This window comes from Globicephala melas, chromosome 10 (assembly GCF_963455315.2).
Source record: "Globicephala melas chromosome 10, mGloMel1.2, whole genome shotgun sequence".
Taxonomy (NCBI): domain Eukaryota; kingdom Metazoa; phylum Chordata; class Mammalia; order Artiodactyla; family Delphinidae; genus Globicephala; species Globicephala melas.
This window is the reverse complement of record NC_083323.1, coordinates 34,275,550-34,297,492: the sequence shown is the minus strand read 5'-3', so window position 1 is coordinate 34,297,492 and position 21,943 is coordinate 34,275,550. Positions and strand designations below refer to the sequence as shown.

The 21,943-nt window shown below is 37.1% G+C and overlaps 1 long non-coding RNA gene across 1 annotated transcript in view; it reads right to left on the bottom strand.

Moving 5' to 3' along the window:
* LOC132598001 (uncharacterized) overlaps positions 1-3,049 on the bottom strand; it is a 29,432-nt gene extending 26,383 nt beyond the window's left edge. Inside the window, exon 1 of the long non-coding RNA XR_009565601.1 lies at positions 2,924-3,049. This is a non-coding gene — a long non-coding RNA (uncharacterized lncRNA). The remainder of the gene's footprint in view (positions 1-2,923) is intronic.
* Between the last annotated feature and the right edge of the window lie 18,894 nt (positions 3,050-21,943).

Genomic DNA, 21,943 nt, shown 5'->3' with positions numbered 1-21,943 from the left:
AAAAACAGACCCATGATATTTACTCAGGTTCTTTTATTGAGTCCCCCAGATTGCACTAGTGGAGGGGAAGAACTGATTCTAGAATAAGACTGGAATCTACAGTTTTGAGTGGAGTTTTCTAAGAGGGGGCTGGAGGGAATGGACCCTAAAAAGGAGAATCTCTCAGGAGATGGAGAAAGCAACAGGGTTTGACGTAGGGGAGCACGACTAGCTTCCGGGAGTCTGGCCATGGGAAATGGGATTCTTCTGAAAATCTCTTGGTTAAATAGTTTATAATAGCATGAAAGTTTCCCTAATACTCATCATAAAAAGATATTTTTCTCTTATTCTCACAGGGTAGAGGTGAGATTAGGAACGTCTGATTATTAACAATTGACTTTAATATCTGTGTGAACTTCGGGGGGGGCGGGAAGGGGGGAGATAAATTAACCATAATACAAGCAACATGTAATGATTCCTTGCTATTCTAATGTTGTTCTTAGAGAATAGAGAGGGACCACGTGTTCATTGAATCCATCTCAATGAAGTGATAGAATTACGATTGCCTTTTATCACTACTCATTGTTTCTGCCCAAGAAGAAGTAATAAAAATGGCTGGAATCCCTCTCCCCTTTGCAAGTCACCCATTGTAAGCAAAACCCTCTGGGGACATTCAGAACAGCTAAGAGTTTTAGAAAAGAAAAGGAGTCATTTTAATTAGGACTAAGGGATGAAACCTATGGGGATAGAACCTAAATGTGTTTAATACTGTTTGAGGGTAAATAGTAAGAGGCACTGTGGATTCGTCTCTGCCTCTATGTAACCTCTGTTTATTTTAAAAGGACCAAATTAAAATTATACGCTGTCTGAGATTTGCTTTAAAATACTCCAGAAAAAAAAATAGCTGTGAAATAGATTAAACAAGATTGGCCAGTCCTTTAAAATTATTCAAGTTGGGTGAATGAAATACATGAGGATTTATTATATCTTTCTCTCTTTTTTGTGTATGTTTTAAAATTATATAATAAAAAAATTAATTGTGTTTTAGCCCAGAAAATGGTGCTATCTCTGATTTTTCCACACTGAACTAGAAGAAACTATACTCGGTGTGCAGTTTTTGTATTTTTTCTTCTATGCTTTCATGGTTAAGTTTCCTAGTTAACCCTGATTTCTCAGTAAAGCCGTATTAACTCGTAGCCTTTAATGGACAAATGCAGCACAGTAAAGTCTGACCTTTTGCATGTCAACATTTCTGTTGAAAATATTGTAGCATTATCCTGGGAGGAAATGGTCCTGAAACTTTAGGCCATAATCAGCAAAGAAGTTGCAGTGTGGCAGTCCATTTTAGAAGTGGGAGAAAGTAATTGGTAGACACACACACACACACACACACACACACACACACACACAACATGCTTAGGAAAACATGCATAACTGCTACAGCGCTTGTTTTTGTAATAAGCCATGAAGTCATAGTTGATGTCAGGCCCTGACTTGCAGCATTTGCTGATTTTTGTGCTGTACATGCTTCCAAAGGCTGATTTCCAGCTTCCAAGGTGATGTCACAGATGCAGAGCTGAGAAATGAACCACGTAGTTCTCAGGAGCCCACATGTGCCTGCTCTAGAACACCCCTGCTTTCATAGTACCGGAAGCTGAGACCGTACCTTTCTAGTTTGCACTGGGCCATTTTGCATTCCTCATGCCACTCAAACAAGAGGCAAATGGGAGGGGCTTCCCTGGTGGCGCAGTGGTTAAGAATCCACCTGCCAATGCAGGGGACACGGGTTCGATCCCTGGTCCGGGAAGATCCCACATGCGACGGAGCAACTAAGCTCGTGAGCCATGGCCGCTGAGCCTGTGCTCTGGAGCCCATGGGCCACAGCTGCTGAACCCACGTGCCACAACTGCTGAAGCCCACGTGCCTAGAGCCTGTACTCCGCAACAAGAGAAGCCGCCGCGATGAGAAGCCCTGCGCAGCGCCAACGAAGAGTGACCCCCGCTCGCCGTGACTAGAGAAAAGCCCTCGCACAGCAGCGAAGACCCAATGCAGCCAAAAATAAATAAATAAATATTAAAAAAAAAAAAAAAAGGCAAATGGGATAGTATCCTGGTGGGGGTGATAAATCCTAATTAACAAGGATAAACTGTGGTTGTTGCTACACATCGGGAACCTCTGAGATGCTCATTACTTCCATCCCAATCAGCAAAGTTAATGGAAAATTAGGGCAAAACAAACATATGAACAAACAAGTCGGCAAACAGACAGATAAACGAGGCAGGTCCACACATGATTTAGACCCCTTAGGAACAAACCTTTAGATCACTAACAGGTAAAGAACTTCAAGTAGCTCAGATCCTGACAGTAAGCAAAGGGCAGTGGAATGCGCAGTGGATTAAGATCATTGACTATTAATTTTTGTGCCCCCCCCAAACCTAATAGAGTTTCTGACACATTTAAGTGCTCCATACATATTTGGCAACTGAATAAAATTCATCTACCTGGTTAATTATGTAAATTGTCTTTAAACCAAGTGCTGTTTCTGAACTAAATTATCAAATATATTAATGACTTTGGATTTGAAATTCCATTGTTTGTTCCCCATAAATGTATACTGAAGCATAACAAAATTGACCTAGTTAACTTTGCCATCTTGATAAAAATCTTCTGGGTAATCCTGATTAGAGATTCCCAAATTCCTCACTTTACGTTTCATTATACTGATATAAGGAATTCTGGAGAAGTAAATAGCAACTGACTTTAATAGCAGGTGCAGAGAAATAACAAACCGTTCATTTGGGTACTGAGCTCAAAGAAAGAAAAACATCCATCTACCCGTGATAGATATGATTTGCTAGTTCTCAGTACCATCCCTGTCCTTCAAACCTCTCTCCAAGACTGCAGGGGAAGAAAACTAAAAACCATTTTTCCCAGACTCACTCACCATGTGGGAGGTGAAGGACAGGAGGAGAAGTGAGTATCCCACAGCAGCTGCAGACAGATATGTGGGCACGAGCAGTCAAGCAGCAGATGAAGGGTATTGTCGGCAGCCACTGGAATTTCTCCTGAGTGTATTCATTTCAGTGCTCTATGCCTTTAAGATCATTACTGGAAGCTTCCCAAGGCTTTCCTGAGCCATCCCGAAAAGAACCCACTGATACTGCAAGCAGCTAAGGTCACTTGTGTTGATCTCCCTGATCCTTCACTTTTCCATTTCCTGAGGGTGTCTTTACTGACCGTCACATCCTCTGCCCTTGCAATGGTTTGGAAAGCCTCTAGTTACCCATTTAAATGCCTTTCCTGTCTCACACTAATGAGCATCACCTCTGAATAATACACCATCCTATCCCATACTTTTTTCTTCATAAATGGCATGATGGAGAAGGATGAAGCAGAAAGAAGAAACGAAAGAGAAGGAAGCAGAGATCAATATTTGTTGATCTGTCTTTGAAACTAATGCAAAGATTTCCTAGGCCCATGGATCCTTAGAGAAGGATTAGATGAACGTTTGTCAGAAAATACTGAAATAGCGTATTTCTTTAGGAGTCTAGTAGTCACTTCTAAAATTACTTTTAATGCCGCAATGTTGTCTAATAGTCACTTCTGAAGTTACTTTTAATGCTACAATACTGTAATTCTATGAACCATCAGGTAGCAGCCAAGGAAAGGGAGTTCTGAATCACTATGGAATTATTATCAAATTATCTGTAATGTGATAGAATAATAGCAGTAATCACATTGATAGCACACATTATCACTTAAAAATGCTTCAAGGTACAAGCCTGCATAATTTCCTCATTAAAGCATTCATTATGGAAGCTTTATTCTGTAATTATGTCCACTTTTCTAATAATTTTCAAATGATATAAAAATTATCAATCAATATATATACAATATACATTGAATATATCATGTATACCAGACCCTATGCTACGCATGTACTTTGGAACATACCAAAGAGCATAATTTATATGCTCCCTGATTTTACAGAGAACCTGAGTCATCCTTAATCCCTTCATTCAATCCATCAGCCTATAGCTGTAGGTCCTGACTCCAAAATACATACCAAATCTATCTACTTTTCATCTACATCAAAGTCGCATGGGCTAAGCAGTCAGTTTCTCCCAGGAAACTGCCTCTTCACTCCTGCTTCCGCATTTCCTCACCACCACCAATCCAATCTACACTCAGAACACACAGTGTCGTTTTTAAAACATAAATCAGGTCATGTCAATTACCTGTTTTACAACTTTCGGGACTTTTTCTTTCTTTCACAAAAAAAATTAAATGCCTTTGGACAGTGAAGCCCTGCAACATACAGCTCCTGCCTCCTTTTCAAGCCTCATCTGGTGCATACACACCCCTTCCCTCACTGTGCTAAGCCACGCAGCCATTCTGTCTCTGGCCCCCTTCTCTGTTTTAGTGCCTTAGCTTTTACTGTTTTCTCTCCCTGGTACACTCTTCCCTAGTGGGTTTTTTTTTTTTTTTTTCACTTTGGATTTTAAAATAATTTCAAACATACATAAAAGTCATTGGATAGTATTAAGAGCTCCCATGTACCCTTTTTCCAGATTAGGACACTTGCTTTCATAACCCCAGGAAAATGATCACAATCAGGAAATTACTGTTGATCAAATATTGATTAAATATTACTATCTAATCCACAAACCTCACTCAAATTTCACTGATTGACCTAATGATATGCTGTAAAAGACTAAGATCCAATACAGAACTTTATGACGCACTTAATTGTTATGTTTCATTAGGCTTTTTTAATCTAGAACAGGTCCTCAGCTTCTTCTTGTCTTTAATAGGTTTCAAGAATAGATTAGTTACTTCATAGAATGTTTTACATTAACTGTGTTCTCCTCAATACATTGTATTGGAAAGTACACCATAGATAATTGCTGTATTACTGGTGATATTGACTGTCATCATTTGGTTAAGATGGTGCCAGTCTTCTTTACTGCAGTTAATTACTTAATGTATTTATTAATAATAACTTTAAAGTATTTTGTAGAAATATACTTTGACTCTTTATGTTAGTATTGTCATTAGCACTCTTCAGATTTATGTTCTTCAAGAATTTATGTATCCCCCAAATCAACTACCTGAAGATTTTTTTAAAATTATAAACTTAATATAAACTTATAAATATAAACTTATAAACTTAAAATTTTTTTAAATTTAAAATTTTTTTTTAAAATTATAAACTTATCAACTTAAAAGCACTGAAAAATATTGCATACTTGTGAGCAGATTATACGAAATGTGAGTAAATTTATGTTAGTAGACTATTTCAAAAAAGTACTATTTATTTTCTTAAGTAATTCATGGAATTCTACACACACTAATACACACACATGTAAAAAATGTCTAAACAGTGATGGAAAAATGGGCTAATATATTTTAACTGTTGTTATTTTAATAAAAGAAAAATATTTTACTAAAGTCCAAAATTGTTACTGGACTATCAATATATAATTTTCTTGATAATTGCTTTAATTTAGGAAAACAAGATTTTTTTTAACATCTTTATTGGAGTATAATTGCTTTACAATGGTGTGTTAGTTGCTGCTGTATAACAAAGTGAATCAGCTATACATATACATATATCCCCATATCTCCTCCCTTTTGTATCTCCCTCCCACCCTCCCTATCCCACCCCTCTAGGTGGTCACAAAGTGGTCACAAAGCACGGAGCTGATCTCCTTGTGTTATGTGGCTGCTTCCCACTAGCTATCTATTTTACATTTGGTAGCGTATATATGTCCATGCCACTCTCTCACTTCACCCCAGCTTACCCTTCCCACTCCCTGTGTCCTCTTCCTCGAGTCCATTCTCTATGTCTCTATGTCTTTATTCCTGTCCTGCCCCTAGGTTCTTCAGAACCATTTTTTTTTTTTAAGATTCCATATATATGTTTTAGCATACGGTATTTGTTTTTCTCTTTCTGACTTACTTCACTCTGTATGACAGACTCTAAGTCCATCCACCTCACTACAAATAATTCAATTTCATTTCTTTTTATGGCTAATATTCCATTGTATATATGTGCCACATCTTCTTTATCCATTCATCTGTCAATGGACACTTAGGTTGTTTCCATGTCCTGGCTACTGCAAATAGAGCTTCATTGAACATTGTGGTACATGACTCTTTTTGAATTATGGTTTTCTCAGGGTATATGCCCAGTAGTGGGATTGCTGGGTCCTATGGTAGTTTCACCTCACACTGGTCAGAATGGCCATCATCAAAAAAATCTACAAACAATAAATGCTGGAGAGGGTGTGGAGAAAAGGGAACCCTCTTGCACTGTTGGTGGGAATCTAAATTGATACAGCCACTATGGAGAGCAGTATGGAGGTTCCTTAAAAAACTGAAAACAAGATTTTTAATGATTGTTTATCTGTATTTTGTTTTGAAGAATCAATTATGTTGGTCTTTTTATATTCTTATAAAGGTTTTATTTCTATAAATTTTTTTTAATTTACATGGTAATAGAGGTATAAAAAAGAAAGCTTTAAGGCGTAAAAACAAGATTTTAACATAAACATATGCCTTCCAAAGCACCAATTATTACTGTCAATTTACTGGAAATAATGTGAATGAAAATAGTTGAAAACCTTCTACTGATATAGAAATGTACTACTGCCCCCTTATGGAAAATACTTTAATGACACTCAGTGGTTTTACACATCTCTTTTGAAGTGGAGAGAAATAGTAACAAGATTTTTTAAATGATTCAGTTCACAAAACAACACAATTTTTTTATTTGTATAATTTTTGCCTTAAACTAACCAATGTAGAATTTCTACAAATTCCCTTCTCACATAGTGTCCTTTGAATTTGTATCAGAATGACCGTAGTAGTATATTTAATGGAAAACTGAAATATAATAATTGACCATTTAATTTGGAAGGTGGATAAAAATACTCATTTTAATATTTAAACTATTATTGGTTAACATGTCTGGTTAATCTAGATGGAAAAACTGAATAAGAAAATGTTGAAAATAATAGTTAACACTATGTAACATGTACTATTTAATATGCATTAGTCGAGGTACAGAGCATTCTACATATATTAACTCACTATGTCCTCACATCAACTTTATGAGTTAGGTACTGTTATCATCCCTCATTTACAGATGAGAAAAAGGAGGTGTGGAGAAGTATGTGAATTACTCAGTCACTTGGATACTAAGTAGCAGAGCTGGTATTTGAACCAGGCAAACTGATTCCTTGTTTTTAACTACAAAACTCTACTGGTCTCAATGATCAAGATAATTTATTAAAACATTTTATACATTTATCCATGATCCCTGAAAAAAACCTAGAAATTGCCAGCTCATTATTTGTTGGATCTTTTTAGCAAATGGTCCTATTTAGTAAAAGTGCGGGTGTTTAGATATGACCCTGTTTATTCTCCTCTAATGCTTCTTCCTCCTTCACTATCTCCTTCTCACCTATTTCTCCTTCCTTAAAAAAAGAGGTGGGGGAAGGAAGAGGAGACAGAGAAGAAGGAGAGAAAGAAGAAGAAATTGCATGTCCATTCTGTACCAAGCACTATGTTAAGCCCTGGAAATACAATTCTAAATAAAACTAAACATCTAACATTTGGGAGTGTATAAGCTAAGGTGGAAAACAGAGAATCTGAATATTGTGTGATGATGTTACTCCAAAGATGACAGAGCACATAAGCAGGGCAAACAACTCCACAAAGAAAAATACCTTCTAAACTGAGAAATGAAAGATATGTTGATTCTAGCCAAAGATAAAGAGGAAAATGGGGAGGGATGGAGAGCAATCCAGATACATAGAATGGTGTGTGGAAAGAAATGGATTAGGAGGGATTCAGAACATTTGAAGTATAAATACATCAGTTACATGTGGCTGGGGTGTAGAACGTGCCAGGAAAGAGATGAGCCAGAGGCGAGGCAGAGACGTATTGCAGAAAACCAGGTCTGTCTGCCATCGTGAGCAGTCTGAACTTTATCCTGAGGGAAATGCAGAGCCTTAGACAGATTTTTAAGAGAATAATCAGAGCAGAATTATGCTTTTAAGTGCTCTACTTATCTGCCTTTTTCTCTAGAAATGAAGGAAAGTAGTGAAGTCTATACTTTGTTATTACTCTCAGCAGCATTAGATTTATATTCACCAGGGAAGCCGAACATAAATGAACACAGCTTCAGCCTCCTTCGTTGTGGGCTGAAGTGTGTTCTCCAGAAGTGTATGTTGAAGTCCTGACGCCTGGCACCTGTGAATGTGACATCTTCTAGAAATAGGGCTTCTGCAGATCAAATTAAGTTAAGATGAGATCATATTGGACCAAGGTGGGCTCTAATCCAATAAGACTGCTGTCCTTATAAAAAAAAAAAAAGAGGGGCTTCCCTGGTGGCGCAGTGGTTGAGAGTCTGCCTGCCGATGCAGGGGACACGGGTTCGTGCCCCGGTCCGGGAAGATCCCACATGCCGCGGAGCGGGTAGGCCCGTGAGCCATGGCCGCTGAGCCTGCGTGTCCGGAGACTGTGCTCTGCAACGGGAGAGGCCACAACAGTGAGAGGCCCACGTACCGCAAAAAAAAGAAAAAAAGAAGAGACACAGACAGGTGAAGAGAGAACACCATGTGACCATGAAGGCAGAGATTGGAGTGAGGCATCTTTGCCCAGCACCACTGGAACTAACAAAAAGGCATGGAAAAGACACTCCTCTAGAACCTTCAGAGAGAGCATGGCTTGATTTCAGACTTGTAGCTTTCAGAACTGTGAGAGAATAGATTTCTGAGGTTTTAAGCCACCCAGTCTGTGGTACTTTGTTAGGGGAGTCCTACTTAGTTCTGCCCTTAGGCCTTCATATGGGGGTCACTACAGAGCACTACAGAATCCACCAAGTGATAGGCAGTTGGCTCATGAGAAAAGGCCATCATTATATTTGGCAAGACATTTTTCCATATTTTCCTCTCTCTAACTTTTCTATATGGGTATGTCTTTAGGTAAATGCAATTGTCTAAGCACCCAAGAAGTTTCCTAAGTTAAGTGTAGTGTCTTCTCATTCACCCGCCAAGATAATAGTGCATGAAGAAATACTCCCTGGGCAGGTGATTCCCAAGATTTTATATGGATGCCATGATGGTAGTAAGAACAAATGAGTTATTGCATGTGGATGTGGTAGCAGACTGGCAGCCTGTTAGCAGAATCTGGCTCTTAGAATGTGTTATTTCATTAGAACATATGTTTCTTAATTTTTTTAACAATCATTTTGAATGAATTTAGATGAGGAGCCCAGTTTCCAACATTCCCTCCTGCTCTCTAGATTCTCAAATACGTTTAACTTGAAGGATCTGAGTTTGTCACTATACACTGTCCATCTTGCTTTGCATATATGTACCTGCCATCTGACTATATTATGCTTATAGAGGGCAAGAAGGGTCTGCACTGATCTGGTTCTTCTAAGGCAATACAACAAACCATTGCTACCCCCATATGAAGGAGATTTGGGTATCCCTGTTCACAGTCAAATTTCTGGTCCCTCAGGCTTCATTCTTTCCTTTGCTTCTTAGTTCCCATTTCTTCCCTCAGTCCCTGACTCTTGACTTTTGGGCTACATTGTCTATATTCAGCCCTGCATTCATTGGTTGTATCTTATATTTGGCTGTAATCTACAAGAGGCATAAGTTTGGTAAATATATGTGGAATAGAACAGAAGTATATAATGTCTTGGCCATTTCTAAATCAAGAAGCGTAATTTGTCTTGGCATCTCAGGGCCAGTCTTACACACAGGAAATATAGGAAGTACTTATAAGTGGCTTGATTTTTGTGGGTTCTGGAAAGCCTCAAGCTGGTAAAGAATCATCTTCAGCTTCTGGAAAATGCCTGAATATAATGTCCACTTAATATGGGCCAGCAACTGTGCTGAGCATTTTATCTCATTATCTTCTTTAATTCTCATAATACCCCTATATGGTAGATACTATTATTAATCTCAGAAACTGAGCTCAGATTGGCTTGATAAATTATCTAGAGTCACATAGTATTAAGCGGTAGAGCTCATATGAAGAAAAAATTAAATCCAATTCCAGGACCAAAGTCTTCTTTTATATATATCAAAGAGAATATTTGCATATAGGTTCTTATAAACTTAGACTTCATTTTTTAATAAAATGTTACCCAACCTAAAAACGGAAAAAAGTGGTGCTGCTTTAGTTGAATAGAAAGGAGGGTGGAGTAAGTAAAAACCTGAAAAAAACCTAGAAATTGCCATTAAGGGTGGATTAAGGGTGGAATGGATTTAAGGCTGCACTCGCTATTAAATGGTGGCTGCCACAGAGAGTGGAGCTAAAGCCTAAAACTCCTACTAGTCATTCATTCCTTGACTAGTGGATATGAATTAAGGAGAAAAGCACAGAAAAGAGCAGAACACTGCAGCCAGAAATGGGCAAGGAGGGAGGAAAGAGCTGAGAGAACCTCGTTGACGTAAAGCTTAAGGCTACCCAGGTAAAATTTATAAACACCTAGCTTAAAGGGTGTTAATAAAGAGCAGGGATGCAATAGATAAATTCTCTATACCTAGCTGCCCAGACCTCAGTATTGGAGCTCTTAACAGAAATGATTACATTTCACTGTTTCAAAAGTTTGGACTCTAATTTTCAGTAGCCGAGTCTCCAGATTTTCAAATCCTAAAACATACTGTGCTTCTTAAAACATGAATAATGTGCGGAAACTACTTTTCTTTTTTTTTTTTAATTAATTAATTAATTAATTAATTTTTTTGGCCACACTGTGAGTCATGTGGCATCTTAGTTCCCCAACCAGGGATCAAACCCTCACCCCCTGTACTGCAAGCACAGAGTCTCAACCACTGGACCACCAGGGAAGTCCCTGGAAGCTACTTTTCTAAAATTTCCATAGTTTATGCTAAGCAATGACCCTCTCCCAATTAGTTCCTTTGTGCTTTTTAAGATGCTGTTAGGGCTACATTCTAAGGTGAGAGTTCCTAGTATTTCCTTTGTGTGAAATCAACGAGACAAATCTGAAACCTGGATAGCACAAGGTTCCAAGTCAGCCTTGAGAGGTAATCAATAAGAGCAGGTGAGGCTGCCATGCCTGGCTGATCAGTGAAGGATATCACAACCTGGGAAAGGAACACAAGGTCCCACAGTCCACTCCTCTATCTAGTGCACACAAGTAAGCTCTTTCACCAGAAACATCTCCCTATTTTTTTCTGAACAGACCAGAATTGTTTTGCTTTCTTTAATGATATTACACAGGCAATGCCTTTTTTTTTTTCTGTTAAAAGACACAAACTCATTCACATATAAATTACTTTCCTTTCTGATGACTAGAATGATGATGTAAAGACAGAGATTTAGAATTTTATTCAGACTATTGTTAAATAATTATCGTCATCATTGTCATTCAGAAATAGGATCATTTAATGACAAAAATATTTTCTCTCTATCCCAAAAGCATTCTTAATGTCCTTGACATTACCTGAAATTATTTGGTCATAGTAAAGAAATACGTATGCCTTAATCATACACAACTATTGAATTCCTATGAAACAAACTACTTGTGAAAGTTCAGGTACTTTTTCATTTAATCATGACAAAATCAAGGCAAAATCTCTGAACTAGTGCTTGTCATCACTATATGCATTATAAAGTTTAGTTTTGTAATAAGAACACCAAAAAATGATGCTTCTATCTATCACCCCCATTCTAGAGGTTATGCTCACTCATCTGCCTGAAAATAGAGAACCAGTTTTAAAAGGCTTATTTGAAAAAGTTGGAAATGTGAAAAATTAAAAACTTTGAAAAATTCAAGTGTAGGATATGGACTACTGTATTTTTAAAAGAACACAGAAAGGTGTTCTGAAAGAACACCACAAAGTGATGACAAAAAGGGTGTGTTGTTTCTGCTATTGAAATTCAGCTGTAAAATTCAACACAAAGGTAGCTTAATGTACTTGTTGGGGTTGGGATTTGTTTGAATATAAATCTTTTATGAAGAGTGGCAAAAAAATAAAAATGAAAAACTTTTGGATGAGAAAATGCTCTCTGTTTAGTGGATATGAGCTATGATTATGAGTTGAAAAGTAAAAATAAAATAGTAAATTTCATATAATGATACTACAGTGTATACTATGTAAATAAGTAGATTTATTCTACTGAATCTAAGTCCTAGAACCAGTTTATCAGTGACCTCACTTGGCTAAAGAAATGGGGAATAGCCATTTCTATTTAGAATGGCTAGTTGGTTGTTCATTTAGTTGTCTACATCGACATTGCTGTACTTCATACAGTAACTCAGAAAAAAGGATTGAGATGATTAAATCTCATAGGATTGTTTATAAAAGGGCTGAATAAACATAATTCTACTTAAAAGTGTATTAAGTGGGATTAGGAACCAAGATGGCGGAGTAGAAGGACGAGCTGTCACTCCCTCTTGCGAGAACACCAGAATCACAACTAGCTGCCTGACAATCATTGAGAGGAAGACACTAGAGCTCACCGAAAAACATACCCCACATCCAAAGGCAAAGGAGAACTCACAATGAGACAGTAGGAGGGGTGCAATCACAGTAAAATGAAATCCTATAACTGGTGGGTGGGTGACTCACAGACTAGAGAACACTTACACCACAGAAGTCCACCCACTGGAGTGAAGGTTCTGAGTCCCACGTCATGCTTCCCAACCTGGGGGTCCGGCAATGGGAGGAGGAATTCCTAGAGAATCAGACTTTGAAGTCTAGTGGGATTTCATTGCAGGACTTCGACAGGACTGGGGGAAATTGAAACTCCACTCTTGGAGGGCACACAAAAAGTAGTGTGAGCATCAGGACCCAGGGGAAGGAGCAGTGACCCCAGGGGAGACTGAACCAGACCAACCTGCTAGTCTTAGAGGGTCTCCTGCAGATGTGGGGGGTGGCTGTGGCTCATCCTGGGGACAAGGACGCTGGCAGCAGAAGTTCTGGGAAGCACTCCTTGGCCTGAGCCCTCCCAGAGTCGGCCATTAGCCCCACAAAAGAGCCCATGTAGGCTCCAGTGTTGGGTTGTCTCAGGCCAAACAAGCAACAGGGAGGGAACACAGCCCCACCCATCACCAGTCAAGCAGATTAAAGTTTTACTGAGCACTGCCCACCAGAGAAACAGTCAGCTCTACCCACCACCAGTCCCTCCCATCAGGAAACTTGCACAAGCCTCTAAGATAGCCTCATCCACCAGAGGGCAGACAGCAGAAGCAAGACGAACTACAATCCTAGAGCATGTGGAACAAAAACCACATTCACAGAAAGATACACAAGATAAAAAGACAGAGGGCTATGTACCAGATGAAGGAATAAGATAAAACCCAAGAAAAACAACTAAATGAAGTGGAGATAGGCAACCTTCCAGAAAAAGAATTCAGAATAATGATAGTGAAGATGATCCAGGACCTTGGAAAAAGAATAGAGGCAAAGATCGAGAAGATGCAAGAAATGTTTAACAAAGACCTGGAAGAATTAAAGAACAAACAAACAGAGATGAACAATACAATAATTTTGAAATGAAAACTACACTAGAAGGAATCAGTACCAGAATAACTGATGCAGAAGGACGGATAAGTGACCTGGAAGACAGAATGGTGGAATTCACTGCTGCAGAACAGAATAAAGAAAAAAGAATAAAAAGAAATGAAGACAGACTAAGAGACCTCTGGGACAACATTAAATGCAACAACATTCGCATTATAGGGGTCCCAGAAGGAGAAGAGAGAGAGAAAGGACCAGAGAAAATATTTGAAGAGATTATAGTCGAAACTTCCCTAACATGGGAAAGGAAATAGCCACCCAAGTCCAGAAAGCTCAGCGAGTCCCATACAGGATAAACCCAAGGAGAAACACACCAAGACACATAGTAATCAAATTGGCAAAAATTAAAGACAAAGAAAAATTATTGAAAGCAGCAAGGGAAAAATGACAACATACAAGGGAACTCCTGTAAGGTTAACAGCTGATTTCTCAGCAGAAACCCTACAAGCCAGAAGGGAGTGGCATGATATGCTTAAAGTGAGGAAAGGGAAGAACCTACGACCAAGATTACTCTACCTGGCAAGGATCTCATTCAGATTGGACAGAGAAATCAAAAGCTTTACAGACAAGAAAAAGCTAAGAGAATTCAGCACCACCAAACCAGCTCTACAACAAATGATAAAGGAACTTCTCTAAGTGGGAAGCACAAGAGAAGAAAAGACCTACAAAAACAAAGCCAAAACAATTAAGAAAATGGTCATAGGAACATACATATCGATAATTACCTTAAAGTGAATGGATTAAATGCTCCAACCAAAAGACACAAGCTTGCTGAACGGGTACAAAAACAAGACCCATATATATGCTGTCTACAAGAGACCCACTTCAGATCTAGGGACACATACAGACTGAAAGTGAGGGGATGGAAAAAGATATCCCATGCAAATGGAAGTCAAAAGAAAGCTGGAGTAGCAATACTCATATCAGATAAAATAGACTTTAAAATAAAGAATGTTACAAGAGACAAGGAAGGACACTAAATAATGATCAAGGGATCAATCCAAGAAGAAGATATAGCAATTATAAATATATATGCACCCAACATAGGAGCACCTCCATACATAAGGCAACTGCCACCAGCTATAAAAGAGGAAATCGTCAGTAACACAACAATACTGGGGTACTTTAACACCTCACTTACACCAATGGACAGATCATCCAAAATGAAAATAAATAAGGAAACAGAAGCTTTAAATGACACAATAGACCAGATAGATTTCATTGATATTTATAGGACATTCCATCCAAAAACAGCAGATTACACTTTCTTGTCAAGTGCACATGCAACATTCTCCCGGAGAGATCACATCTTGGGTCACAAATCAAGCCTTAGTAAATTTAAGAAAATTGAAATCATATCAAGCATCTTTTCTGACCACAACGCTATGAGATTAGAAATGAATTACAGGGAAAACAACGTAAAAAACACAAACACGTGGAGGCTAAACAATACGTTACTAAATAACCAAGAGATCACTGAAGAAATCAAAGAGGAAATCAAAAAATACCTGGAGACAAATGACAGTGAAAACACAATGATCCAAAACCTATGGGATTCAGCAAAAGCAGTTCTAAGAGGGAAGTTTATAGCTATACAAGCCTACCTCAAGAAACAACACAAATCTCAAATAATCTAGCCTTACACCTAAAGGAACTAGTGAAAGAAGAAAAAACAAAACCCAAAGTTAGCAGAAGGAAAGAAATCATAAAGATCAGAGCAGAAATAAATGATATAGAAATGAAAACAATAGCAAATCTCAATAAAACTAAAAGCTGGTTCTTTGAGAAGATAAACAATAATTGATAAGCCATTAGCCAGACTCATCAAGAAAAAGAGGGAGAGGACTCAAATCAATAAATTTAGAAATGAAAAAGGAGAAGTTAAAACAGATACCACAGAAATACAAAGCATCCTAAAAGACTACAACAAGCAACTCTATGCCAATAAAATGGACAACCTGGAAGAAATGGACAAATTCTTAGAAAGTTATAACCTTCTGAGACTGAACCAGGAAGAAATAGAAAATATGAAGACCAATCACAAGTAATGAAACTGTGATGAAAAATCTTCCAACAAACAAAAGTCCAGGCAGATAGCTTCACAGGTGAATTCTATCAAACATTTAGAGAAGAGTTAACACCCATTCTTCTCAAACTCTTCCAAAAAATTGCAGAGGAAGGAACACTCCCAAACTCATTCAATGAGGCCACCATCACCCTGTTACCAAAACCAGACAAAGAATACTACTAAAAAAGAAAACTACAGACCAATATCACTGATGGATATAGATGCAAAAATCCTCAACAAAATACTAGCAAACAGAATCCAACAACACATTAAAAGGATCATACACCATGATCAACTGGGATTTATCCCAGGGATGCAAGGATTCTTCAATATATGTAAATCAATCAATGTGATAAAACATATTAACAAACTGAAGAATAAAAACCATATGATCGTCTCAATAGATGCAGAAAAAGCTTTTGACAAAATTCAACACCCATTTATGATAAAAACACTCCAAAAAGTGGGCATAGAGGGAACCTACCTCAACATAATAAAGGTCATATATGACAAACTCACAGCAAACATCATTCTCAATGGTGAAAAACTGAAAGCATTTCCTCTAAGATCAGGAACAAGACAAGGATGTCCACTCTCACCACTATTATTCAACATAGTTTTGGAAGTCCTAGCCACGGCAGTCAGAGAAGAAAAAGAAATAAAAGGAATACAAATTGGAAAAGAAGATGTAAAACTGTCACTGTTTGCAGATGACATGATACTATACAAAGAGAATCCTAAAGATGCCACCAGAAAACTACTAGAGCTAATCAATGAATTTGGTAAATTAGCAGGATACAAAATTAATGCACAGAAATCTCTCGCATTCCTATACACCAACAACAAAAAACCTGAAAGAGAAATTAAGGAAACACTCCCATTTACCACTGCAACAAAAAGAATAAAATACCTAGGAATAAACCTACCTAGGGAGACAAAAGACCTGTATGCAGAAAACTATAAGACACTGATGAAAAAAGTTAAAGATGATACCAACAGATGGAGAGATATACCATGTACTTGGATTGGAAGAATCAATATTGTGAAAATGACTATACTACCCAAAGCAATCTACAGAATCAATGCAATCCCTATCAAATTACCAATGGCATTTTTTACAGAACTAGAACAAAAAATCTTAAAATTTGTATGGAGACACAAAAGACCCCAAATAGCCAAAGGAGTCTTGAGGGGAAAAAACGGAGCTGGAGGAATCAGACTCCTTGACTTCAGACTATACTACAAAGCTACAGTAATCAAGACAGTATGGTACTGGCACAAAAACAAACATAGATCAATGGAACAAGATAGAAAGCCGGGAGATAAACCCACACACCTATGGTCAATAAACTATGACAAAAGAGGCAAGGATATACAATGGAGAAAAGATGGTCTTTTTAATAAGTGGTTGAGAAAACTGGACAACTACATGTAAAAGAATGAAATTAGATCACTCCCTAACAGCATACACAAAAATAAACTCAAAATGGATTAGAGACCTAAATGTAAGACCAGACACTATAAAACTCTTAGAGGAAAACATAGGCAGAGCACTCTTTGACATAAATCACAGCAAGATCTTTTTTGATCCACCTCCTAGAGTAATGGAAATAAACACAAAAATAAACAAATGGGACCTAATGAAACTTAAAAGCTTTTGCACAGAAAAGGAAACCATAAACAAGATGAAAAGACAACTCTCAGAATGGGAGAAAGTATTTGCAAATGAACCAATGGACAAAGGATTAATCTCCAAAATATATAAACAGCTTATGCAGGTCAATATTATAAAAGGAAACAATCCAATCTAAAAATGGGCAGAAGACCTAAACTGACATTTCTCCAAAGAAGACATACAGATGGCCAAGAAGCACATGAAAAGCTGCTCAACATCACTAATTATTAGAGAAATGCAAATCAAAACTACAATGAGGTGTCACCTCACACCAGTTAGAATGGGCATCATCAGAAAATCCAAACAAATGCTGGAGAGGGTGTGGAGAAAAGGGAACCCTCTTGCACTGTTGGTGGGAATGTAAATTGATACAGCCACAATGGAGAACAGTATGGAGGTTCCTTAAAAAACTAAAAACAGAATTATCATATGATCCAGCAATCCCACTACTGGGCACATACCCAGATAAAACCATAATTCAAAAAGACACATGCACCCCAGTGTTCATTGCAGCACTATTTACAATAGCCAGGTCATGGAAGCAACCTAAATGCCCATCAACAGATGAATGGATAAAGGAGAAGTGGTGCATATATACAATGGAATATTACTCAGCCATTAAAAGGAACGAAATTGGGTCATTTGTAGAGACATGGATGCACATAGAGACTGTCATACAGAGTGAAGTAAGTCAGAAAGAGAAAAACAAATATCATATATTAACGCATATATGTGGAACCTAGAAAAATGGTACAGATGAACCAGTTTGCAGGGCAGAAATTGAGACACAGATGTAGAGAACAAAGGTATGGACACCAAGAGGGGAAAGCGGCAGGGAGGTGGGGGGGGGGGGGTGGGGGGGTGAATTGGGAGATTGGGATTGACATGTATACACTGATGTGTTTAAAACTGATGACTAATAAGGACCTGCTATATAAAAAATAAATTAAATAAAATTCAAAAGTTAGAAAAAGAAAAAAGAAAGTATATAGTGAAAATGAAGCATACAATGAAACTACCTGTGCTGAAATTTGGGGGATATTTAGGTCCTTTAAAAAAAACAAAAAGTATTAATAATCACTGACTACATCTATGATAAAAGTGCTTATTTTGGTTTACTTAGATAATGCTGCAGCTGGTGGAAATGATAAACGTTTAAAGTGTTAACACTCTGTGAATGTATTTGATTTAAGAGAATAAACATTTTACAAAAATAAAAGAAAAAAAGAAAGTACATAGTGAACAAACTTCTAATTGATTTATTTAGCAGAGAGATTGGGCCATCCAGATCTCCTCTTGCTCAGAGAAAATATCTTGTTTGTTCAATCCTACCAGATATTGATATAACTGATCTCAAATGATCCCCTATTAGTACTTTTAATATTTACTCAGATTCAAGCAAAGCTTTAAAATGAAAGGGAAAACAGGCATATTCCTGACAAAAGAGACAGAGAGTATTCTGGGGGAATGAATATAAGCCAGGCATCTGCATCTTTGAATTCTGCTGACCTCATCAATAATGTGGGTAAATGCCAGTGATGACCAGATCAAATAAATGCCACATTGCTACCATGCTTGAAAATTTTCAAGGTTTATTCAATCTTTTCAGATTGGAGTACAGTGCTGTGTAGTGTTCTGCTTTGTTTGCTTTTTATAAGCATTCCTTTAAAGAACAGTGAAATGACTATTGTTGCAACTCTTTTAATGGCTTTTTCCTGAGTAAATTATATTCTCAGAAATGTAAATATCAATCTCTTCTAAAGAACCTTTATCTTCCTTACTATGCAGTTGACTATCCCCTGAAAAGTTAATAAATAGGAAAGGAATAGCAGATGAGATATCATCATTAATCTACAAGGCATGTTTTCTTTTACTTACATGGCACCAAATATAGTATTGCATAGGCACCACAGGGCATGTTTCTTTTGCTATTCATGTAGATCAAGTGTTTTTGTTGTTGTGGTGGTGGTGGTGTGTGTGTGTGTGTGTGTGTGTGTTGATGGTGGTGCTGGGAATGACTGTGATGTTTTAAAGTAATAGTAGAATCCAAAGGGCTTTGGATTTAGGACAAGATACTGTCCCAGTTCCTTTTCTCTTTTTAACACCACATGATAGACATTCTTAAGGCAATGTTTTAGACGAGAATTATATTAGTACAACTAGAATTTTAGCCATTTTACAGTCAGTCATTTGAGGCAAAATAACATATGAAATATTTTACATCAGTCCCAACTTATGAAGGTAAAAATATTCTATACTCAATAATGGATAGCTTAGAGGAAATGTTATTTTTAATAGTTCCAATATTTACCTAGAGGTTTTTCCCTTTTTGTCAAAACTTTTTGTCTCAAAAAACCTACAACTAAAATTTATGGAAAAATCTATGTAATGGCTATAATTGATATTGATTTTATTCATATTTAGTTGACATAGATATGTATCTATTTTGGAAGTGTTCAGAAAACACAGTGACCAGAAAAAATGTCAAAGGGATAAAGATATTTTACTTTTTAAGGAATTTTTTTAAAATTATGAATTCCAAAATCTATCTACCCAAATTATTTTCCTCCCTAGATATCACAGATACTGAACTTTAGTTTTTATTCTGTTTGATTAAAGACAATTAGAGTTCATATTTTACTTGATTTCCTCTTAATCTTCTTCATATTCATAGTTCCTAACCAAGAATGCATATTAGAATAAGTTTTAAAAGAAATACTCATGTCCTGCTTCCAATCCTAAAAGGATTCAGATTCATTAAGTTAGAAATAAGGTTACAAGTGACTCAAATTCATAATTATTGTTAAGAAGCACTATATCTTGATTTTAAACATTCTGGAATCACATACCCATTTGGAGAGCCAATGAAAAAACTAACTTCTTCTTAAAATAATGCACATAAACACAAACATATGGAAATGAAAATGTACTTTCATAACATATACCCTAAAATGTCATTTCACCAAGATATTAGACTTCCTCATTATGACTCTAATACCTAAAAGTGAGTACATTTTCTCCCTCTTCCTTTTATTCCACTCTGAACACTTTACTAGCCCTCCTGTCACACTCCCCAGACTGCTTTCCACTTGAAGATAGACAGTCTTTGGTTATGTTACGTCTAGGTGCAAGTTTAGGCCAGAGTTTACAGAAATACTGGAAAGTAATACAAAGCAAATAGCCTCAAATTTTGGAGTATAGAGAAGGATACTTCATACTACTGTTTATTGATTAAATACTACACTGCCTGGGAAAAAAGCAGGTAAGGGCACTCCCAGACAAATGTGAGAAAGTTGGGAAAAGATGAATAGTTTACGCCTTAATTACAGTAGTGTCTGGGATAAGTGCTAAGAATAAGGCAGATTCTTGGTGAATAGATGCTGAAAGAATGGGTGAATAAATGAATGAACAGCTGAAGAACTGACTGAAAAAAGCAGAAAGGAAAGATTGTTCATTCCCTTTCACTTCTGTGGCCTTAGTTTCCTCATCTGCTACATGGGCGCATTAGAAGCTGTTCAGATTCTCTTCCATCTCAGACAATTCCTGTATTCTTCGTATTACTCTGTGAATGGAAGGGAGAAGACCTATTCCCTAGTGCAAGGCAGGTATCCAGACTGTAAATTAACAGCCCTCATGGCAAGAGAGGGAGTGTAGAGGGATGGTGCTATTTGGCAATGTATTATCATGTTAAGCTAAAAGCTGGCAGGTAAAGTAAGTAAGTATTTGCTACAAACTTTCTAACATTGAGTAGCTTATGGAAGAAAATACTGCTTCAATGCAAAAATAAACAAAATTTATATTACCTCAACTTCTGGAATAAAGAGGCAGATTTATGTGCCTTCGTGTGAAACATGGTCCAAAATCAATTATTCCTCGAAATAAGTAAGATTGAGGAGAGAATACCAAATGCTGTCATTATGTAATGTGTATACATGGAAATGGGTGGCTAGGAGAAATTTTGAAAGGAAAATTTAATTTACACTGAATTGGGATAATTTTTGAGTTTGTATAATGTGCATATATTGCCTATCTATAAAATATTCTTAAACTTTAAAGTACTACAAAATATAATATTAATGAAGATGCAAAAAAAAAAAAGCCTGAAAGTTTTAGTGGAATTATATTTTAAATGCTGTGATGCAGTCTGTTTAAACGTCCATAGCAGATGAAGAACATTTGGCCAAAAATAATCAATGGATACAGAGTGTATACTACCTCTCCTATTGTGCTGCTTTATCCACCATTATTTTTAAAGTGTGGCCGATATAGTGGTAGGACAGTTAAATGAGAGCTTTTTAACTAGGTGGCACTCAGTGGAGTTCTGCTTCATCCAATGTCATATATAGACCAGTTTCATAGAAATCATAATTTTTTACACTTCAGAGACAGTACTGACCCAGCAGGCAGTACACACGGTTTCCTGGGAGACGATAAGTATTTTTCCAAGAATTCTGGGACTACATTAGAACACCATTTAACCATAATACTATCTTTTTCCTTTGTCTCTAAAGTGGTGGTAACTCTATTAATCAGTTTATTAATCCCTCTTGGAATATGACGATTAATTATTATGAAATGCCTAAGTGCTGACAGAAGTGCAAGATAATCTAGTTCAGGTGGCACAAGAAAAGTCAGTGAGAAAAACAAACA